Source organism: Euprymna scolopes, chromosome 9 (assembly GCF_053919585.1).
Source record: "Euprymna scolopes isolate OS-2025 chromosome 9, ASM5391958v1, whole genome shotgun sequence".
NCBI lineage: Eukaryota > Metazoa > Mollusca > Cephalopoda > Sepiida > Sepiolidae > Euprymna > Euprymna scolopes.
In genome coordinates this window covers 38,252,526-38,276,417 of record NC_136490.1, presented here as the reverse complement: position 1 = coordinate 38,276,417, position 23,892 = coordinate 38,252,526, and the positions used below count along the sequence as shown (strand labels likewise).

The following is a 23,892-nucleotide window of genomic DNA, read 5'->3' as shown; positions in this document are numbered from 1 at the left end:
GCTTTATATTATATATATAAGTTTTGGTTACGACTTCAATTCAAGATGATTTACCCAAGTCATATGGGTAGATTTTTTTAAATTTTGAAAATCGTAACTTTATAATATATAAAAATCGATAGAACATTAACTCTATAATAATATATATATAGAATCTGTAAGAATTAAAATATTATATTTAAGCGTACTTTACGACCGGGCTATGCCGGGCGTCCCTGCTAGCTTAGATAAATACTTTTGCAGTTTTAACAAAAGCGCTACAATAATATCAGAGCGTCTCCATTTATGCCGAACATCTACAGAATGCCAACATCCATGTATTACATATGAACGAGTCCACTGTGGAATTTCCATAGGACCCGCTAGTTTGAAATTATTATAAAATATGATTTAATTTTTTAGTACTTTATACTTTTGTATGCGAGACACGCACATACACACTAAAAGTGGCCATAGAATGTTATTAGAAAACCAATTAATTAGACGACGTGAAAGAAAATACTACACAAAAAGAATGGGATTACATAAAATGGAATTGTCCTTTTCTAATACCGAAATACCAGAAACTTGTCAGTCATTGAAAAAAAAATCTATTACAAAGTTTAAAAAAAAAAAAGAAAAAAAAAAGGTGTAATATTCAAACCATTACCACAATAATTTGCAACCACCTTTCAATGTCGGGTTGACATAGTACCAAAGCGAGATAAACAGAGGTCATCGGGTCAGACCGTGCTTAGATGTGATAACTTACTTAACAAATTAAGCACGTGTATTGATATTTATTCAATCAAGGGAAAAGTAAATAGACATACAATAAGTGTTTTGGAAATAATTCGATTGTTTAAAAATGTATATTTACATTTTTTTCAAGACATGTTTGCAAATTAACACCTACACGAAAGTTGCTTATGTTAAATGAACTTGGACAAAATTAACGCCATTTTATTTTAATAAAGAAAATGTTACAAAGAAAAAGAGGCTCCGAAACTAAAATAATTGAACATTTTCGAAACGTATGTTTACATTTCTCCTTTCAAAGAATCTCGTACAGTTATTCGGTTTGTAGTTTTTTTTTTTTTTTTGCACTCGCATTGCAATTTAAGGAGTAGAAACACAGAACTATCCGTAAATATTTAATATTGGTTCTTTTTAAAGAAAATTTAAACAGTTTGCTCCGATAACTTTGATAGTAGAAAAAAGTCAATAAAATGAAAACATAACGATGTAAGATACAGTGAAAAAGAATAGTCCAAAACTTGGTTTTATATAAGAAATTGAATTTAAACTGTAAATTAGAATTTACAAATTTATTACTGGGCAAGGAATAATAAAAAAAAAAAAAAAACTTTAAAATTTTCCTTATTCCATGCAGTTTCAAAGAATGGCTTTTTTCCTCGGAGACAAGTATTTAGCAAAATGCTATTCATAGGCAAGTTATAAACTTTGCTGGTTAGCACATAAACCGAAAACTATAAATTATGAAAAAACTTATATCTGTATGAAAGTTAATAACAATGCAGAAATATATATATATAATGTTAAAAGGATATTCCAAAAAAAAAAAGAACCACTTTTGTCAACTTTCCTTCATTGAGTTTGGATTTCCTTTGGAATATCCTTTTGAGCTCTTTCATATATATATATATATATATACACATATTACAAAACGAAGTAAACCCTTTTTCGGGGACAACGGCCAACTAGCACCGTGTGTGTTTGTGTGTATGTATATGTGTGTTGGAGTGGAGAGGGCTCCCGTAAGCCATGGTGAAGGCAACCTTTCTAGGAGAAGCAAATCTCGGATTTAAAAAACCATAAAGCGGGAGACCAGCACCTGCATTAAGTTGGTCTGCAGTTTAACTTGTTGCTGGCTATCTTGCTCTTGCTTGTTGCTGGATCTCAACATTTTGAACTGAGAGAGAGACTTAGCTGTCGTACAAAGCTAAGACTGTAACATCATCTGTGTATAGATACTCCCTCAGACTATTGGAATGGACCTGTGGCGATGAAAGTCATTTTTGGGCTCATGGACTTTTGAGTGTTTGAGGGAGTGGCATTCGTCTGACAAGACGTTGTAATCATCATATATATATATATATATATATATATATATATATATATATATGGCATAATTGTGTTGACACACAGGTTCTCATCAGATCACCGAAGTTAAGCAACGTTGAGCCTGGTCAGTACCAGATGGGTGACTGTTTGGGATTTCTAGCTGTTGTATGTGCTCTCCGCTTATTGCGGCATTTGTTTCCAGTCGTCCTGTACATACACTTCACATGCCACTGGTATTTAACAATGTCGACTCAGGAAAGGTGTGGTTGGAGATTGCGCACTTCCTGCCACAAAAATTTCATGTGCAGGTACCCCTTCGTGGGTATCTATAGTCTGTCAAAGACTGAAGGCGCCCGTTTTATATATATATATATATATATATACCCACACACTAGCAGGCTGTTCGGCTTTGCCCAGTCGAAAAATACACTTAAATATATTTTGATATATGCAGATTTCCTATTTATTATTATAAAGCCAATTCGCTATGGATTATTATAATGTACTCAATATATAGTAGTGATTTCAAAAGTTTAAGAAAAAAATAATAACTTGGGTGCAATTAACTAGAAGCGAAACCAAAATATTTAGCTCTCCGTTATTCGCCACCATCTGAGCTAAGGCTACATGCATATCAAAACTTGACAAATCAACCGACTTAAACATATAAATATATATTTACGCATACGTAAAGGATACATTAGTCCAACTTATGTCTACCAAGTTCCTAATTTCCACTTTTGACCTCTTATTAGCTTTTTATCCGGCTAAAAAAAACAAAATAAATTTGTTCCACAGGCACTATTAGCCTATATATCAAATTTGTAGACCAAAAATTAACAGAGTAGTTTGGTAGAGACCGTTCTGCACACACAAACACACACACACTCACATATGTGTGTGGATGTGGGTGTGTGCAGAAAATCACGTTTTCTTAAAGAGGAAAATGTATTAAATTTTCATAAATAATTTTACTTTATTATTACAATTTGTAATTTTAAAGCTACAGCTCGAATACTCGCATATGATGTATAGAAATGACATCCTTTAGAAGTGTTAATTTCTTCAGCCTCCAGAAGATTGCCATTTTTGGTATTGAACATTAATAAACATTACGGCATGTGTTCATGTGAATAATTCTAGTTTGAATTATGAGAATCTTAAATCTCCTTATTACTGTAGAATTTTTATCTTTACTAACATTACAATTATTGGTTCCCATATTGAAGTCTACGCAACGTTAAATACATCCAAAATGTAAATCTAAGCCGTTTTTTCCCCTTATGCAATCCTAAAAAATATTGAAGATAGTGAACCATTTACAAGTAATCCCAATTACATATACATAATGGTATTTGTAGCCTTGCCACAAATACCATAATAATATATATTTTTTAATTGAGGTACTTATCCACTTATGTCACCGTAACAACCTCCTCTTCTCATTAAGAATGGCTTATTATTTCAGCACGGTAACATAAGTGCATAAGTACCAAAATTGAAACAAGCACATATTGCTATAACTTATATAGAAAAGTAAAATGTTATAACTTAAGAAAATAAGTCAACACGATAAATAATTTCCTACGGCAGAAGAAACAAGTGATTAAAATTGAAGATAAAACGATAAAAATATGAAACGGAAAAGAAAACTTGTGTAATGAAAAAGAGCCACACAACGAAGCACGTGTCGTTTTAAAGAATGTTTCATGTCGAACATCATTGTTGTGCCATGTGGTTCTCCTCAGCTCACAGTAACAAAAAATACGCGAGACGTCGTGTGCAGCTGTATATTCACGTTTGATTTTTACATATTACAAAAAGAAGTAAACGTTAATCAACCAAATGTGCAGAGACAAATACGTGTCTATTTCACTTGAACCAAAAAGCAAGCAAGAAACGTCCATTACGAGTATTATTTTTTTATGTATTCTGATCATGCACAGGTATGTGGTTTGCAGCAGTTTACGAGTGGAATGAATAATGTCACCTTTCTAAAACGGTAGATATTTATTAGATTGCGATCAATAGGAACTATGCAAGAAAAATATTAATACATGTGGAAGTCATTCAAATTTCTACGACTTTGTTTCTTTAAAAAGGTTTAATTTAATTTAAAAAAAAAAAAAGAGGTACGTTGAAACTATGTAACTCATGGTGGTCGAATGTGACGTCAACATTTTGACGCGGGTGATAATCATATATATATATATATATATATATATATATATATATATATATATATATAAAAGGTACTCAAGCTTATGAAGGCCAACGAATAGTATTTTTTTTTTTTTTTTGTCGCAGTAAAAAATATTACGTTCAACATTTTACTGTGAAAATAAAATCGGTGTTTTTATGAATGGATTTGAACTACATACATTGTATTTAAAATCCATTCATAATTTAATACAAACAAGTACGGTTTTTAGATACTTTTTAGTTTAAATAGCAATTAATTAGCTAATAAAAATCAGTGTTTTTTTTATAACTATTTTTTAAATATATTATAAATTTACAATGAAACTTTTTTCTCTCCAAATTTTAAAATAAATTCGGTATTATTTATGTTTTATTTATATATTTAGAAGCTTAATTAAAACTCGAAATAGTTTGTTTCAAAATTTATTAAAACAGTGTTTTGGGTACGGCCTTGGGTTATTTCTTGTAGAAAACAGAAAATAAATTATTCCCCAGCCTTAGTAAGCTTGGGTACTTTTTTTTTCTTTTTTTTTCCGGATTATCACCGGCGTCAAAGTGCTGACGTAACATGTGTAGGTAAAAAGTTTCAACATTGCAAAAAGAAAAAAGAATGACAAGTATTTTTCAGATTTGAAGATTAATTTTTTTGTTGTCTGTTTAAATCCTTAAAAAAATTATTACAAAAAATCTCGCGTGTTTCTATGATAGTGGGATTCTCACTGCCATATAACTAAATACACATATTTTTAAAAATAAAATGGAGGGAAACGAATGGTTCAAAATCCGGTACTTCTGCAGTTCTAAGCCCGTGAGTCTCGCTCGGCAACGCCCGGTGAGTAATGGAAACCGCCGGATTATACCGAGCGAACGGAAGTTATAAAAAAAATAAAAATAACCTACCGTAACCTATATAATTAAAAAACATTCATACATTTTCTTCTACATTACCAACATAAATAACCCCGAAAATGTTTTTTTTTAATTTGCGTTACAAATAAATAATCAACACGACAATAAAACGTGTTGTTTTACTGTGTACGTTTTCAGCGTCCCAATTGTTTTTTTTTTTTTTCCACGGCTAAATTAAAAGATATATCAAAATTTGAATTTAACTTTAAGTATTATGATATCTGTTCAGTGCATATTTACTTATAAATATGACAAACCAATTATAACTGTAACTGTAAGTTTTTTTTTTTTTTTTTTCAAAAATAATCAATTATAATAATCAGAATGACTCATAGAAATCTATCTATATACTTTTTTTTCATTTTAATATACTTTCAGAGAAATGTTTCTGTTATGTCACAAAAAACTATTTTCTTTACGTCACAAGTGTCACGCTCATACATTAATTCCATAGCTTATATAACATACTGACCCAATGGGTCATGGGTAGTCTAGTAATTTCATAATTTTTACTGTTTTATTTATTTTTTTATGGCAACTGTGCTTTTGTCTGTTTATTTCTTTAGGGGGGTGGAAAATAAAAGTTTTGTTTCTTTTAATTAGTGAACAAATATATTTTTTGTTTTGTTTGTGTATGGAAAGTTATGGTATATTTTACAACCTGCCCCAGCATAGTATAAACACCACCAACCTCTCCATGTTAGGAACGGCTTTCGGAATAAACATCCCCAACCTTCCTATGTTAAGTACGGCTTTCGAGGTTGGGGGTGTTTATTCCGAAAGCCGTTCTTAACATGTGGAGGTTGGGGTGTTTATACTACATTGGGGCAGGTCGTAAAAAAAAAAATATCGCTATTTTCCTTTCTTATCAAAAGACTTGTTGCTTGAAGAAGCGCAATCATACTCTGCCCTTTCGTTTCTTTTCCTTTTAAACTCTTTTCTTCCACTTTTTATCGTCTGCTCGCTCGCGTTTTTTTTTTTTGCTCACTCGGTATATTCCGGGCGTTGCCGAGCGAGACTCACAAACAGGGCTTTAAACTGCAGAAGTACCCAAAATCCTAATAATAATAAAAACAAAAATAAATAAATCGTGACTACATTATTTTTCTCCAAGTTCTTTACCTGGGTAAATAAAAATAGGTAAATAATTAGTCTGAAAATATTTTTTAATAGTTTTTATCAATGTCTCGTGATGACCAATAATTCAAAAATTATTCAATGTGTATTCCATTTTATATTGCAGAAAAATAAAATAAAATAAAACAAGCCGAGAATAATATTACGGTGGCTTTACTTCCTAGCCTTTGAGATAGGATACAAGTATAGTATCTATTATTATGTTATCGTTCAGAGAATGAGAAATCCTTTTTGAAAAAGGCAATTTTTATATTCCATCCAAAGTATTCCCTCCCTTTTGGAGGCCTTTATGTCTAACTTTACCCTCGTTGACGGCAGAGGGGTAGGGGTGGTGATGCAAATAAATAGGGCACAATATCATCAAGGAAGTTCAGCTTGCATAACAATTTTGAAGATGAGAAAATCGAATTAATAACATTCCTGACTGCCCCCCCCTCTTTTTTCTTTCGGTTACCCGGCATATTTCTCGAGGCATTTCATTGTTGTCTTACTTCCGCTGCTTTCTAGATAGTGATAGCTGATTTAGTGTACCCGACGAGACATGTTCCAACATATATACGGAAACATTCTTAGACGAATTATTATTATAATAAATAGTTTGGCGTAAGAATGATACTGTTCTCTAAAAAACTATTTACTTTTAAGAATGTTTCACATAAAAAAGTTAACAGTTACAAGAAATATTACACTTTTTTTTTTAAATAAAAATAAGAATTGTTCACAGTTCCACTTCATATAAAATGTTTTGTTTTTTTATATGAAACACTTATAAAAAAATTAAAAAAAGAATTTTACAATTTCAAAACTATGAAAAGTAACCATTTAAATGAATTAAAGTATTAAAAAAAAAATGAATGGGTAAACTTTTTGTTTGTTTTTGCTCCTTGAAATGCGCAAAAGGTTTTCTTTCACTTTCTCCATATTTTTTTTTTTAATTGAGCGTGTATTTATTCTTTTTTAAATTTCTTTGATTAAAATTGATTCATACTTTAATTTCGTGCTTGTTTTAATTTTATTCTCATTTTATTTTAAAATATTTTTTATTATATTTTCCCCACTAATTATTCTTGTTTTTTTTTGTTACATTTATTTTTTTTCATACATATTCAAATAATGCTTTTGGCCTTGGTACTTCACGAGGAACGTGGACCCTGCTTGAACAGTTTTATTCTTTAACGACTGCTCTCTGAAAGCACATGCGCAAAAAGGTTTTCATTTGTTTATTTAATCACGAAAACTTTTTTGAAGGTAAAAAAAAAGGCCTGCCACAAAACAAATATAGAACAAATAAATGTTATCAAAGGTAAGATAAGTTACTTTTCTACCTAACTGGATATGTTTTTAGTGTTTTTATTTAATGTAACATGTTTATTCAGCTCGAAAAGCATAGTGGTCACCGATGTATTGGAAAATTTTAAATGGCGGCCGTCTCTCTCTTTGACACGGTAAGTTTGGGAAAAGGAGTTAAAAATTAAAAAACAACAAAAAAAACTAGACAAAATACTGTTAAAAACCCACCGAATATATGTCAGCCTATGTCACGGTAACATATATTGAGCGAGTTTCTAACAGTATTTTGTCTAGTTTTTTTTTTTTTATAACTCCTTTTCCCAAACTTACCGTGTCAAAGAGAGAGTCGGCCGCAATTTTAAATTTTCCAATACATCGGTAAACACTATGTTTTTCGAGCTGAATAAATATGCTATATTAAATATAAACACTAAAAACATATCCAGTTAGGTAGAAATGTAACTTATCTAACTTATCTTGCTTTTCATAACATTTATTTGTTCTACATTTGTTTTGTGACAACTTTTTGTACAGTAAAACAAACCAAAAATATTTAATAGAGAAAATAAAATTAAAATAAAATAAAGACCCGCACGAAATAAAAGTATGAATCAAAGTTACTCATCGAAAAAAAAAAAAAAAAAAAAAAAAAATTAAATAAATACACGCTCCATGAAAAAAAAAAAATTAGATATATACACGAAGAAAGTGAAAGAAAACCTTTTACGCATTTCAGGTAGCGGTCATCATTAAATCATAAAACCGTTTACGCAGGGCCCACGTTCCCGTGAAGTACCGGGCTTTATTTTTATTTATTTATTTTGCCTCAAATAGTACCTTCAAAACGTATTCGTGATTAAATAAACCAATGAAAACCTTTTGTGCATGCATTCGCTTTCAGGAAGTAGTCATTAAAAAAAACTGTTTACGCAGGGTCCACGTTCCCCGTGAAGTACCAATGAATGGTTAAATATCAAACTAACACATTTTTTTAATACAATTTAAACTACTACTAACAATAATAATCATTAAAAGTAATTAAACATTTTTTTTTATAAGAAAACTATCATTCTAATGCCAAAATTTTTTTACTACTACCATTACTACTTAATAATAATAATAATCATCATCATCTAAGAATGTCTCCGTAATTAAATATGTGATAAAATATTTGTTGGAACATGTTTCATAGGGGGACGCCAATTCAGTTCACCGGCTAAAAGACAGCGGAAGTAAAGCAACTATGAAATGCCTCAAGAAAATAGTTTAAAGTTTTATATTTCATCGATTTGTTTTAAACTTTTGGAAATTATTTGTAAGTTTTGTAGGTACGCCCAACGCGCGTCCGCGTCACAGTTTTATCCCCCTGTATGTAACACGATGTAACTGTAATTTAATATTACCATCCTAACTTAGTTTTACATTTAATAAAAACACTAAACAAAACAAAAAAAAAAGTATCAGATAGGTAAAAAAAATAACTCATCTTGCCTTTGATAACATTTTGTTATATATTTGCTTTTTGACAACTTTTTCGAATCTATGTGTATAGTAAAACAAACCCGTTTTGTTATTTCAAAAACATTTTGGGTACTTATTGAACAACGCTATTTTTAAATAGTATTTAAGTTTTTACAATATCTTTTTTATTATTAAATTGTTAGGTGAAATTACAGAATAGTTAGAAAACACCCCCCTCCCATGTTAAGAATGGCTTTCTAAATAACATTATTTCAGCATGTTTCAATAGGCTCATGCATAGTATCGCATTTTGAAAATGTGTCGTTATTTTTACTTAACTGATTTCATCTAAGAAATGGCTGTCATTTTTTTCTTTTTAAGTGATCCTCTATTTCAGGCGTCAAACAGGCACTACTAACCTTAAGTCGGAGGGGGCAAGGTCGATTTTTTTTTTCTTTTAAGTCTGAAATTAGCGATCATAAAGGAAAAAATTAAAAGCAATTTTGTTTGAGAAAATCTGTTAAATTCTAAAGTAACAAAACTTACAAAAATTTTAAATATCGTCTGTTAGCATTTATTAGTAATATATTTGTTTTTCTCTCCCCTATTTTTTTCGTTGTTAACTATATTATAGTTTTGTCGAAGTACCAAACCAAGTTATTTGGAAATAAAAAAAATAATTTATTTAAGCGTTAACCTCATCATTTTATGAATTAATTTTTAATGCACAGCATCCTGAAGTTATTATTATTATTATTATTATTATTATTAACTTTAGAAAATAAATGCCTTTTCTGATCTAGTTCAGTTAATCGATTAATCGCAAATTATCAACCGACCACATTGCTTTCTACAACATGTTTTCTTTTTAACACTATGGCGATGCTGCATCTGCAACTAGCCATAAAAAAAACGTCTTAGCACTTTATAATTATTATTTAAATAAAAGCCAAGATTTCAATTTATTTTAAATTTGCCCTATCTTTACAACTTTATTTTGAATTAAACTATAAAAACTAAAACTAAGAAATTGAAATCCCTTCTTCACCAGAAAAATATTAGCATATGTAACTTAATAAAATGGAAACGAAATAATTTGCATATGTTATTTTAAACGCTTCTAAACCATTTGAAATAGTGGGATACATTTTAAAAGTTATTAAAAAAAAACAAAAAAATTAAATAAAAAAAACGGCTATGCAAATTAGAGTGAAATGGGTTTGTCATCGATCCCAAATAATTTATTCGGGGAATTTTATAGAATCACTTTCGTCTCTAATCTAACCCTTATAACGGTTTCCAAAATATAGTAGAAATTAGTTTGGAGACGCGAGTTTTTATATAAAAAATAGCCCTTGTTTTTTTTTTTTTAATGAAATCACGTTTTAATTAAAAAAATATTCATGAAAAATTTCCCTATATATATATATATATATATATATATATATATATATATATATATATGAGAGAGAGAGAAAGGGAGGTGCTTATGCATTTATGTTACCGAACTATGCTTTTTCAAGTTAAATTCAATTTTTACGATATCTTTTGTTTCTTAATTTGTCAGGTGAAAGTACAAATAGTTACAAAACAGTAAACACTCTTTCCTCTTCATACTAAGAATGGGTTTCTAAATAATAACGCTATTATTTCAGCGCGGTAACATAGATGCACAAGTACCCCCTCCCCCCAAAAAAACATAAGTTATAGTAAGTTACAGGGTACACGTGAAACTGAAACGCTAAAATGATGAGTCTGAAAATATAGTCGACGTCTTTATAAACAAGATAAGAACGATAACTCGTTCATAAAGATGACTATTTTTAGGTGCAGTTTTCATTTCAACGTTTCGCGTATATGATATACCTAATTTGTCATAACTTAGTGTTTTTAAAGTATTTTATACACTAGAAATGATTTTAAAAGAAATTGAAAGTAATGCCCAAATAAGTTCTATTCTAAATAATTTGTGTGAATTTTTCTTTACTTAAAGGCGCAAAAAAAAAACAAAAAAAAAACGAAACCTGCGCTGTCTGTGGTGTTGTGTAAACTGTCATTAGAAATTAGTTTGGAAATGTCAGACTTAAAAGTTTAAAAAGATTCAAAATTACTTTTTGGAGAATCTCAAAGCTACTGAGACATTTTTTTAAATCTATAATAGAGAGAAGAGGGTGTAAAAAAAAAAGTTTTTATGTCTTTTGTTTTTGACATTAGAAAGTGATTGTGAAAACTTAAAATTGTCATTTCGAAAATAATTTCGGTGCTTCTGCTTCCATCGACATTCGCTTATTTCCTGTACTTTTTAGTGCACACTAATATTTTTGCATCAAGTATATTTTGAACTGCTATATTTCATCTGAGCGTCAATAAAAATAATGGGTTTGTTTTACTGTACACAGATTCGAAAAAGTTGTCACAAAACAAATATAGAACAAATAAATGTTATCAAAGGCAACATAAGTTACTTTTCTACCTAACTGGATATGTTTTTAGTGTTTATATTTAATGTAACATGTTTATTCAGCTCGAAAAACAAAGTGTTTACTGATGTATTGGAAAATTTTAAATGGCGGCCGACTTTCTCTCTGAGACGGTAAGTTTGGGAAAATGAGTTATAAATAAAAAACAAGTCAAAATATTGTTAAAAACCCGCCGAATATATGTCAGCCTATGTCACAGTAACATATATTGAGCGAGTTTCTGACAGTATTTTGTCTGCTTTTTTATTTATAACTCATTTTCCCAAACTTACCGTCTCAGAGAGAAAGTCGGCCGCCATTTAAAATTTTCCAATACATCGGTAAACACTATGTTTTTCGAGCTGAATAAACATGTTATATTAAATATAAACACTAAAAACATATCCAGTTAGGTAGAAAAGTAACTTATGTTGCCTTTGATAACATTTATTCGTTCTATATTTGTTTTGTGACAACTTTTTCGAACCTATGTGTACAGTAACCCCCCCCCCCAAAAAAAAAAAATCTGCGTCAATATTCCATCAATAGAGCCACAAAATTATCTACGATTAAACTCAACCTAAGGTGGCCACTAAAATCTCTGCAAAGTTTAGTTTTATCTGTATTAGTATTACGAATACCAACGATAACATATATGGACAGCAACCTGCAAAGACCCTTTGGGCGAAGTCAACACGCGTGTTAATTACATAACCGAATTGAATGGCTCAATAAATTTCTTTATAAAAACAAAAAGAAATAACTTGAAAAAAAGTAATAATTTTAGAGTAATTAGTTGCGGTACAAGAATAGGTTTTAAGTTCCCAAAATTCGTAACAAAATTATCCACATTGACACATAGTTAAGAGCGTTAATTAGCAATGAATTCTTTAACTAAGAATAAAATATGGTATTTATAATACAGAATACGGACCGTGCTGCCTGCAATATTATTTAGAAATCTATTTTTAACATGGAAAGGAGGGTGTCATGTAACTATTCTGATTACTTATGCAGAAAATGTACCGTGTTGACATAATAACGTTATTATTTAAAAAAAACCAAAAAAAAAAACCATCTTAACATGGGGGGGGGGGCTCCGGCTACTGTATTGTAATCATTCTATAATTAGTTTTTGGTTTAGAATCCACAGATTCAAAAAGTGGTAAAAAAATTCAAATACATAAATGTTATCAAAGGCAAAAAGTTACTTTTCTCCCTATCTGGATTTTTTTTTTTTTATAGTGGTTTTACTCACTCTAAAACGTTTAATGCTCGAAAAACAAATAGTGTCTAGTGTTACGTGAGAACAAGAAAAATGGCCGCGAATTGGCTCCTAAAATTCAAAGTAAAATGACTAAATATTGTTAGAAAGTTTAGAAACCCACCCAATATATGTTACTGTGATATATATTGGGTGGGTTTGTGTGTTTCATCTAACAATTTAATAAACAAAATATCCCATAACTTGAAAAATACTATTTAAAAAAAAAAAAAAAAAAAAAGCACGGTACTTTTTTCGCATAAGTATCTTATTCTATACTTTCATTCAACAATTTTATAAACAAAATATACTATGTTTTTGAAACTTAGTTTAATCGATTCGAAAACATTTGAAAAAATATTTAAGTTTTATTTTCGTCTTAAGTTCAAGTATGTTTTTGGAAAATTTTATTTTTCAATTAAAAATTATAGAACAATTATTATTTATATACTGCTACTTATGATAAAATTTAGGATTTTATCTTTCTGGAAAAAATAAAAGTTGTTCAATGTTCAGAAATAATAGATTTTAATTAGTTAAAATATAAAAACAGTAACTTTTTTCTCGGTCTACTGGCGGGCGGTCGTTAATATTTTTACATAGCATGGTCCGTTCGTTAACTACCCAAGAGTAACAATTCTACCGACTGACAGAATAAGAACAATCTACTTCGATATATTGAATAAAGGGTTCAGTTTGAAGCTCCGTCCAGATTTTCAAGTTCGGAAGGTAGGAGGTTCATATCGGTTGTAACTAAGCCGAGCATTATAGTCGAAATAATCCAAGTAAAAAAATAATTTATGAACAAATAAATATACAATTTCTTAAATGCCAAAAATTGGCATCAAAATAATTAACATTTTCATTTCTACTTGGAAATATTTTGAAATAAAAAGTGAAAACATTAAAAGATAAAAATAATTTTGTGGCAAAATGAGGTTATTTTGTCAAAGTGTTTATTTCTTTTTTTTTTTTTCAAGCTTATTAACTTCCTGTTTAAACACGTTTTATAACGAGTAAATTGGGTAGAAAAAGAAGAAAAAAAAAACAATAACATTTCATTTCTCTATTTACAACATATGCTGTCGAGAGAGGATAATAATGTCAAGTTGAAAGTGTCAGTCTGTCATTCCGGCAAGAAGCGGCCTTGACCTTAAATGATTTTTTTTTCATTTCTTCTCACGCCTTTCATTATTACTTTCTCACGCTCCCCAACCACAACCGTGTTCACAACAGTCAATGGAGAGAAAACAGTTCAAACAGTGTTTTCAAATTGTATTATCAAAATTGGGAAATGCCTTCTGTAAAATGTCCCCGTTAGAGATCTGAATAATAATTAACTAAATATCAACTTATTAGTTTTTGACTTATTAAAAAAAAAATGTTCATGCGAAAGAAAGTTATTCAAGCCACATTTGATCGCTGGAAAAGAATGACAATGACAATTACAGAATTGAAACAAACAAAATCAATGTTTTTTTTTTTGTTTTTGTTTTTTTTTTCCGTGAATAAGGAAGATGACTGGTTTGTTCTGACGAGGACTTCTGGTTTTAACCGACCACTTGTCCAAAACATTAACGTGCCAAGTGTCGCAACCATGTAAATTTGTTTATATTAATAAAAATGTCTTGCTCTTCTTTTATTGAGCACTCTTAATAACTTCGTTAAATTCATTAGTTATCACTTTTGAATACTTGTACTGGAAATTTATAGGTAAAGATTTCAAAAGTTAAACGTTATCACACAATTAGATTTTCTTTCAATAATTTAATAGTTTTGAAACAACTTAATTAGCTTAAAAATAACGGTACTAACTAGTGCAGCCTGCAGCAGAGAGTGATCCGCCGGACACATTTTTTTATATACAATTTAAACTACTACTAACAATCTTGGCCTTCGGGTCAAGATCAAAGTGTAGTATCTTTCTTCAGATCTCCACTTCAATTTCTTGTTCTCTGTCAGTGGAGGATAAATCCTTCACGACTGAGACAATTTTTATTTTTGTTCTTTTTCTCCTTTTCTCCACATTAAAAAACGACCCTGGTGTCTAACTCTGTCCCGTGGGGAGGCATTGTAAATAGGAACAATAATAATCATTAAAAGTAAGGTACTAAGTGCAGAGAGTGATCCGGACGTAAATAATAACGTTATTATTTAAAAAGTCATTCTTAACATGGGGAGGGGAGGGTGTTTTGTACTTATTCTATACTTAAACCTTACAATTGAATAATAAAAAAAAAAACTTTAATTAAACTTAGAAATACGATTTAAAAAATAACGCGGATCACTCTCTGCACTAGCACCAAAATAACTAATGTAAGTTATTATAAGAATAAAAGTAATTAAAAAAAAAAAAAAACATGAATTTACAAGAACATTTTTGTGTCTATTTACTTGCCTACCCACGGGGGCAGAGTTATACACAAGGTCGATTTTTATGTGGTTAGAAAATCCAGTTCGTCAAAATGTCAACTCGGTATTTGGCCAATTTTTTTTTTTTAATGGCTCGATATAAAATGTTTTCTTCTTCACTGACCGAGGACAGAAAAGATGACATGTAGGATCAAAACAGATACTACAGTGTAGTACTGTAGTAATACTACTACTGATAGTGTTTATTTATATAAACTAGTTAAAAGAAAATCTATATATTCATATTTGTTCTGCGAGATTTTTTTTTTAATTTGACATGAATTAATCTCAAGTAAAATGTCAAAAATAAAATTTTCAGGCAAAATTAAAAAAGAACACAAAACAAATGAATCTTTGCCAATGTTTGTGCTGGCTGAAGTAAGCCATGCTTTCTTAACACACCTCTTTCTGATCAGACAGAGATGCTGCGACGCTGCCGCTGCGTGTATCTCAGTATTATCACCATCTTTATTATTGTTATTATTATTACCGTCGTGGGTGTGGAATAAAAAGGTATAAGTTACACATACAAGACTGGTTATTTATAATGTACAAAATTGTTTAAAAATGTACGAACACTCACGATAGACTAAATATCTATGTGTGTTGTTAAAATAAAAGTCGTTGGAAATATCCGGATTCCCGAATTGTAAATAATGGAGACGAACCTAAACGGACATGTGCGACAGAGGAGAGAACAAAATATTCAAATGACGAAAGATTATTATTGGCATGGTCAAATTAAGTTGAATACACGAGAAAATATCACGAGGTTTCAATAATTAAATTTATTTCGACAAGAAATTAGTTTAAAATTAGTGTAACACTGAAATATTTTGTAATATCCTTTGGATGGGTTAATTTATTAAATCAGTAGTAGTAGTAGTATTACTAACGCGATTCTCAATTCAAGCAATGATTTTACCTCCAGAGACGAGTTTACAATTCACCATTTTTTTAATCATTTAAATTAAGAATGTAGAATTAATTAAAATTATTCTGTGTTGAAGCTGTAACTAGATCATAAGTATCATTCTTATATACGTTTCTAGTGCAAAATTAGCGCTCAAGAAATGTTAAGAAATTTAAACTACCAACATTGAAAAATGTTCCTTTTACTAAATACCCCCCCCCCCTCCTTGCGGTTTCGTTGTTCCTTTTAATGACCTTAACACATTTCTGCCCTTGGGGTCATCCAAAATACACAAAAGTGTAGTACATGTTTTGTTCTCATTCAGAGAAGGAAAAATTCTTCAGTCGAGAGCGATTTTTATTTCTGTTTCAACCCGGTGTTTTCCTGGGGAGGAACGATAGTAGGAGTTTTCCTAGTTTGTTTCACCCCCAGGCCTCATGGAGAGGCGATAAATAAGGACAGGTTTCTAATCCAAAGTGTCCCTATTTCTTGTATCTAACTTTGTCTTCATGGAGAAGCAAAAGTAAATAGGACTTACACACCACAAGTAATGTGTGTCCTTTTCTTTTCTGGCTTAAAATGAAATCATTATAGAATAAAAATTATATATATATATATATATATATATATATATATATATATATATATATATATACCTAAACATAAAACGATTGTCAAAATTAAGGTTGTGATATCTGGAAAAAAAAAAAAAAAAAGTTAGACTGAATTATTATCCAAAATGAAAAATTATCCAAATTAATTCATTGATTTAGAAAAATATTTTTATTTTAGTAGGTAGAATTTAAAATAGCATATAATACGAGGTTAAAAATGTCTTTTGTCGAATGAAACTGACAGAAAAGTAAACACGTGTCTGGATTTTTTAGAGAAGAGGGTGGGGGACTATATAAAACAATATTTTAAATGATTGTCGTCAGAGAAAAATCATTGCGCTAATAAAAGCAAAGTATATAAAAAATTAATTTTTCTTTTAAAAATAAAATAAAATTGAACATTATTTGACGAGTCTCTTGTGGTTAGAAGGTTGTGGTTTACAGCGAATAAAATAAGATATATATTTTAAGTGGATATTTTAACACGTGTTTTATGAAAAGAAAAATGTTTGCAAATGCCTGCAGTGATACAAACATTCGTTAACGTGTATAGAATTTATTTAATAACTTAGTCAAATAAATTATTTAAGACAAAATAGTGGACGTGATATAATAAATAACACCTGGATGGATCACTGTTAGTGATTTACATTGAAATGGGTTTCAGCAAGACTCCATAAACCATATTTTAGCAAATAAATATAAGTTAGAGATTGTTTCATTGCACACGTGAAACGCTCAAATGAAAACTAGGTCGGAAAAAATTGAGTCGTCATCTTCATTTATATAAAAACAAAAAGTCAAGCAGGCTAGCTAAGGAAGAACAGTAACTCAATTTTGTAATTTTCTAGTTAAAGAGCACTGTTATTAACTTGTGTCACCGTTCTTCCTTTGCTGGTCTATTGTAGTTGTTTCGAAATTTTTTTTTTTAAGTTTTACAAAATTTAAACCGAAGCAAATAGACTTTTGCCAAATCAAACTTAAGCATTAAGTTGTGATCACTAGTTATGAGTAAGGGTAAAAAAAAAACAAAAAACAGTTCAAATTTTGTAGAAGTATCCATTTTTTTCCGGCGTTTCACATGTACCATGGGACTTGCTATATGTTCGTTTTTTTTTTGTTTTTTTTTTAATGTACATATATTGCAAAAAATGGTTTAATTAAAATTAAGTTGTTTGATTCTAAATAATTTAGGTGATTGAAATGGGAATTAACCCAGACACATGCAATTATATTTATTTTACAACGAAAAAAAAAAAAAAGTTTCAATTTTCCGACGATGACATCAACAAAATAGTCGAAAAACATTGCAAACAAGTTTTCTGTATTGATTAAACGAAAAATTGGATGTCAACATATTTTACTAAATAAACAATAAATGTAAACATTAGGGCACTTCTGCATAATAGCATCCTCGTCAACCTATTCAAGACAAGTATGCATGTTGATATTTATTTATTTATTAACTTGCTGTATTTATCCGGCATTGCCCGGGTGAAGGCACAAGATGGGGGAGGATCAAAATATAGTCATGTTTACACTTTTTTTAATATACTGTTTTTGAAAAATTGTTTTTAAGTTCTGTCTTATTTTAGATTTCAGTAAATATTCGATTAATAGTAAATAAAAATAATTAATTGTATTTATCAAATATTAAAAGAAGCAATCTTGCTTGCTTGGTAGTTTTAATAAAGATTTGGAAGTGTAGTTTTAGATGTTTATTACTATAGACAACAAACCGAAAACGTGATCAAGAAACAAATATATAACAACTGTTACCAAAGGCAAGATAAGTTACTCTTCTGCCTATCTGGATAAGATTTTGGTGCTTTAACTTATTTTAAAGTGTTTAAGTTTGAAACACAAGTAGTGCCGAGCGTTTAAGTTAAAACGACAAAAAGATTCAGGGTGACATTTATTGGGTGGATTGGATTTCTATCATTATATTGTTTTTCGAGTCTTAAGCGATTATCGAAACTCCAAAGATGACAACCTCATGTCCGTCATCTTGTTGTTTTAGCTTAACTACTCGGAACTACTTGGTTTCAAACTTAAACATTTTAAAATAAGTAAAAACACCAAAAAATTATACACGTAGGTAACTTGTCTTACCTTTGGTAACATTTTATATATATATATATATATATATATATATATATATATATATTATTACGTTTTCGGTTTGTTAGTTTATATTTTTATTTTTTTTTCAAAACAAAAATAAATTCATAAAACAAAAACAAAGTGTTGAAGTTATAAACATAATAATGAAATTAATTTCATTTTTTTCTTGACATTTAAATGACATTATTGCAATTCTGGTACACCATACTTCCGAGATGCATGCATCGTAAACAGACATCTTTCTGAAAATCTAATAATATACCCCGGTTGACAATCAAACACCTACCTCGCAATATTTAGGCGTCGTCATGGCTTGAAAAAGATAGAAATCCATTCACTGGTGCCATGAAAAACCTTCCTAGTCAAATCCGACATTTAAATCCGTGGCAAGAAAAAAGCAGACACTCCAAGAAGGTTGTGTTGACAACATGAATGACATTAAAACGAATACACAAGTCCATGGCTTCTTTTTCTTTTCTTCTCCTTCGTTTCTTTTTTTTTTCTTTTTTTTTTTTCGAATTTAGACCATGGCGTTATTATTATTTTAAAAAATTATTTATTTCAATTTAAATTGGTTTCTTTTTAAATAAAATATCATTTATATATAAATATAAAAATATGTCTTCTTATTTGTTTTTTTTTCCTTTATTTTTTTTTTAAATAAGAGACAGCCAATTTAAAAGCACATCTCTAAGAAGACGTTTTCAAAAGAAAAAGGGTGACGAGTAATTAATTAAAAATTTAAAATAAAACAAAAAAAAACAGTAAAATCCAGCATTCAGGTAAATACGGATCCGACCATGACTGGCCTGTTCTTTAATGTTCGTCGTGGTAGTCGTCGTCATTCAAGCAATAAATAAAAAGAATCCGATATTTTCGTCTAGTCCTCCCCCCTTCCAGCACATATCGTAACCCTCTCTATCATTTATGTATGTCTCTATTTTACTTTCCCTTTAACTTACTCTCCTCCATCTATCTCCGTTCGCACTGATATGCTTAGGCTGTCTCTCTTGTCTGTTAAGGAGTGGTAACAGTAGATATTGTGAAAATAGTAGGAGGAGCGCGTCTGCTTATGTTACCACGTTGTAATTTGTAATAGTAGTCGTAGTAATTATTTGTAATAATAGTAGTAGTAGTTGTTGTACGTCTTGTGGTAGTAGTAGTAGTAGTAGTAATTGTTGTTGTGATAATGGTGCCGGTAAGAGTAAAGAGTTTCTTAAGTGGTAGGAGTTTCAGCGAGTGACGATAGAAAAAGAAAGTAATCGCAATAGTAGTAGAGAAGTGAAGTGGAGAAGGAGAAAGAAGGAGGACAAAAAAAAAAAAAAAAAAAAAAAAGAAGGTAGAAATTAAGGCAATGGGTAGGAGGTAAATATATAATAGAGTAGGAGTAAAGGTTATATAAACGCAGTAGTAGTATCAATTTTGTTTTAAAGATGTTTTTCCTACTGTAAACTTGATTTCTCTAGCCGGCTTAATCGTAATCATAAATTTATTATTAAAGAATTTATTTATTATTTAAGGAAAAAAAAATGAATATAATGGCATTTGCTTTCTGCTTCCGTGTAGCCTTTTTTTTTTTTCATGTGTCTGCATTTTTGTTTTAGTTTTTTGAAACTTTTGACATTATTTTTTTATTTAAGGTCGGCGTGACTTCCGAATCCAATTTGACCAAAAGCAGAGAAAGAGAGAGAGAGGGGGGGCATAATGATTAGGGCAGGAGGGGAGAATTCGATTTCAAATACATAAATCATCTAATATTTACTTATTTTAAAACTATTTTTTCAAGACTAAATACATATTTATGTGTCAAGAGTTAGGCAGGAGGGAGCAAAAATGCCTCTCTGCCGATCATCGTACGAAAACCAAAGCGGGTTTTTTTTTTTCCAATTTTTTTTTCTTTTGACCTTCTTTTCGCAATTTAAATGTCTATTGAATTTAATATATTACTGACGAGAATGTCCGTTAAAGAAATACTTATAAATGTAATATTTTGTTGTAAATTTATATTAATTTTACTACTTAAAATTCTAACATTATAAAACGTCTTTTTCTTATAAAGCACACGTTAAAATATATTTAATTTGATCTCGCCGCTTTTTACCCGGGTGTCCCCTCTCCAGGGGAGCTGGCTGGTTTTATCCACCTTCTGGCTTTGTAGGACATTTCACTGCAGTGAGAAGCAACTAAGCAGTGAGCACTATTTGGGCTAGGATAAAAGTGTAGTATCTGGTCTAGTAGTAATTGTTGTTGTGATAATGGTGCCGGTAAGAGTAGAGTTTTTTTTTTAAATTTTTTATTATTATTATTATTATTATTATTATTATTATTATTATTTTGTTGTTGTTATTGTTGTTGTTGTTGCAATTTCACCTCCAACAAGGCACAGTGTCACTTTGATGTAGGGAGCTACTATCCGGGACATAATTTTCAGGGATACTATGTAGGGAGTTGAGCAGCAAGATGACTGTTTACATTATACTTGAATTTCTGTATGTCGGTACAGTCCAGGAAGCAAAAATACGGAAGGGAATTCAAAGGTATAGCAGCCCTAGGGAAGAAACTATTAGAGTAGAAGGCTTTCTTACATCTAGGGGATCTCTACTGCGTAGGGGTGGGACTTTGTTGCTTGTCAGGTTTGTCGGAGGTATTTACGTCGAGGAGGGACAAGGGCTTGTAGTCTAGGCCGGAGTCGGTAACTCATTCGACCTCACAGGCCGGATGGTGTCATAATGTCATGTCACGAAAAAATGAAAAATAAAGGAAAATGACATATTCAGACTCCTGTCAATCTTAATATTTAAAATCATAATGAAATTTAAAAATCTAAAATTAATTAAAAAGAAAAAAAAAACACCTAGCACAAATTAGTTTTCCTCAAGGTATGTCAAAATACTTCAAAATGGAAAAAATTACTCGAAGCAAATGGATGAAATTATAACATGTATGTTTAGAACTGTTATTGAAAAGATGGCACATTGAAAGGTTCCAGAAACTTACGTAGAGTTGGTGGCAAGGGTAAACGATGGGGGGGGGGCCGTTGTTGAAGATATGAAATAGAAAGCCGACTGAGATAACATTGTTACGTTGAAGCTGTCCCCACTTAATGTCTGTTGCGTCGCCTGTTGGTTGGTCAAATCGGCTTTCAGATTTTGTTTTATGATTATTTTTATTTCTTATTTATTTATTGATTTATTTATTTTACACAGAAATGGAAGTGATTGGGTTTTGATTGTGTTTTTGCGATCATAGTATTCAAATTCCGTAAGGAAACATAGTATCGGGTCTTTTGTTGAATTCAAAAGCATCGTTTCTCGTGTTAAAAAAAGTCATTGGTTCATGAGCGTCAAAATGCCTGCGTAAACCATATCTGGCCCATGAGTCGTAGGTTGACAACTTATAAAAATGGCTTTTTCCCTGTTGGCTAAAATATGACTGTTGGTCCTATGCAGTTCTAGAGGTCCACTCTTCCAGGCTTTGCCTTCCATCTTTTGATTAGAATATGTTTATTGCTTGCTTCCTAAGGCGCCCTAACTGGGGAATGCCAACGAGGTTACCCAAGCAATTTTTAATAGGCCAGAGTGCTCCTCCTTTAGGAGTGCTAGCTTAACCTCCACTTTTTCTGATCTTGTGTCACATCTTTCTACAGTTATAAGGAAGTAAACTGTTGCAATATTCTTAACTAATTAGGGTATGGTCCCTCACAGTTGGGAGATTCTATTTATAAACGATACTGCTAAGAACTGACGAATCAAATTAATTCATGTTCTACTGCCAACCAATCAGAAACCAGAATTGCTCCATAAAAATTAAACCTTTTCTTTAGCAACCTCGCATGTTTTCTTCGTGTCAACACAGGAAGAATCTTTTGCTCTGTGGCTTCCAACTTAAGAACTGTCTACTGAGAACCAGTCACCTCCAGGACTGGTATAGAACAAGTAACCATCCGAAACTGTTCTGAAACTAAACTGTGACTTCCAACTCAAGAATTGTCTACTGAGAACCAGTCACCTTCAGGACTGATATAGAACAACGAACCATCGGAAACTGTTCTGAAACTAAACATGGTTTACAACTCAAGAGGTTATGGGCCCAGCGTGAGGCTTTATTTCGATGGATTCAAATTGTGGCAAGTGAAATTTTTAAGATATCTACAAATTCAAAAGCTACACAAAGTACTTCAGGCACAACCCGAAAACAGAAACGACCCCGACTTTATTGAAAAGAACGCAACTGTCTTGGCTGAATTAATACAGTGCTTAGATCACCGAAGTCTATCACTGGTAATGAGAGAAGCTCTGGACAATGACTACAAAGCATTGAACATATTGAGAGAGCATTATTTATCAAAAGGAAAACCCAAAATTATTTCTTTTATATACTGAGCTGACATCTCTAAAACGCATGGAAGCCGAAATAATTACAGATTATATTATAAGAGCTGAAACCACCGTAAATTCTTTAAAAATGTCTGGTGAAGTTATTAGCGACAGTCTGTTAATCTCCATGGTTCTCAAAGAGTGATTTCAAGCCATTTACCACCGTGATAACCAAGAAAAACCCATGACTTTTAGTCAATTCAAGGTGGCATTCAGGAGTTATGAAGAAATTGAGAAAATGATCACAGAAAAAAACGAATCTACAAATATCATGAAATACCTCTCAAGCTTTGCTTTTTCACCCTTTGAGAAGGGGTTGGTTTATTGATAGTCGCATGAGCTGCCCCTATTAGGGAATACTGACGAAACTGCTCAAGTATTTTTTGTAGACCAGAGTGTTTTTGATCCCCTCCCCCACACACACACACGTTAAACTGACTTCATGTCTAATCTTGATGCAGTGAGAATTCAGTAAATAGCAGTTGCCATATTACTTTTAGAATGGATAATAGATTTATTGCCTGTCGCCTGAAGTACCCTTAACGAGGGATGACAACAGGTTTGACTTGGTAAATTTTATTGAGAATCTATTACTATGAACACCATAGTGGTATTTCTGAAATAATGTCACATACAGTATTGTAATTCTTTGATGCAAGATAACAAA

The 23,892-nt window shown here is 30.8% G+C and overlaps 1 protein-coding gene across 6 annotated transcripts in view; it reads right to left on the bottom strand.

The window, feature by feature from the left end:
* LOC145284502 (uncharacterized) overlaps positions 1 to 20,002 on the bottom strand; it is a 424,059-nt gene extending 404,057 nt beyond the window's left edge. Inside the window, exon 1 of one of the 6 annotated variants that reach the window (XM_080133383.1) lies at positions 19,136 to 20,002. The gene's annotated coding sequence lies outside the window, so the exon portion shown is untranslated. The remainder of the gene's footprint in view (positions 1 to 19,135) is intronic. The other 5 variants (XM_080133382.1, XM_080133384.1, XM_080133385.1 and 2 more) reach the window with 5 other exon arrangements.
* Positions 20,003 to 23,892: the final 3,890 nt, after the last annotated feature.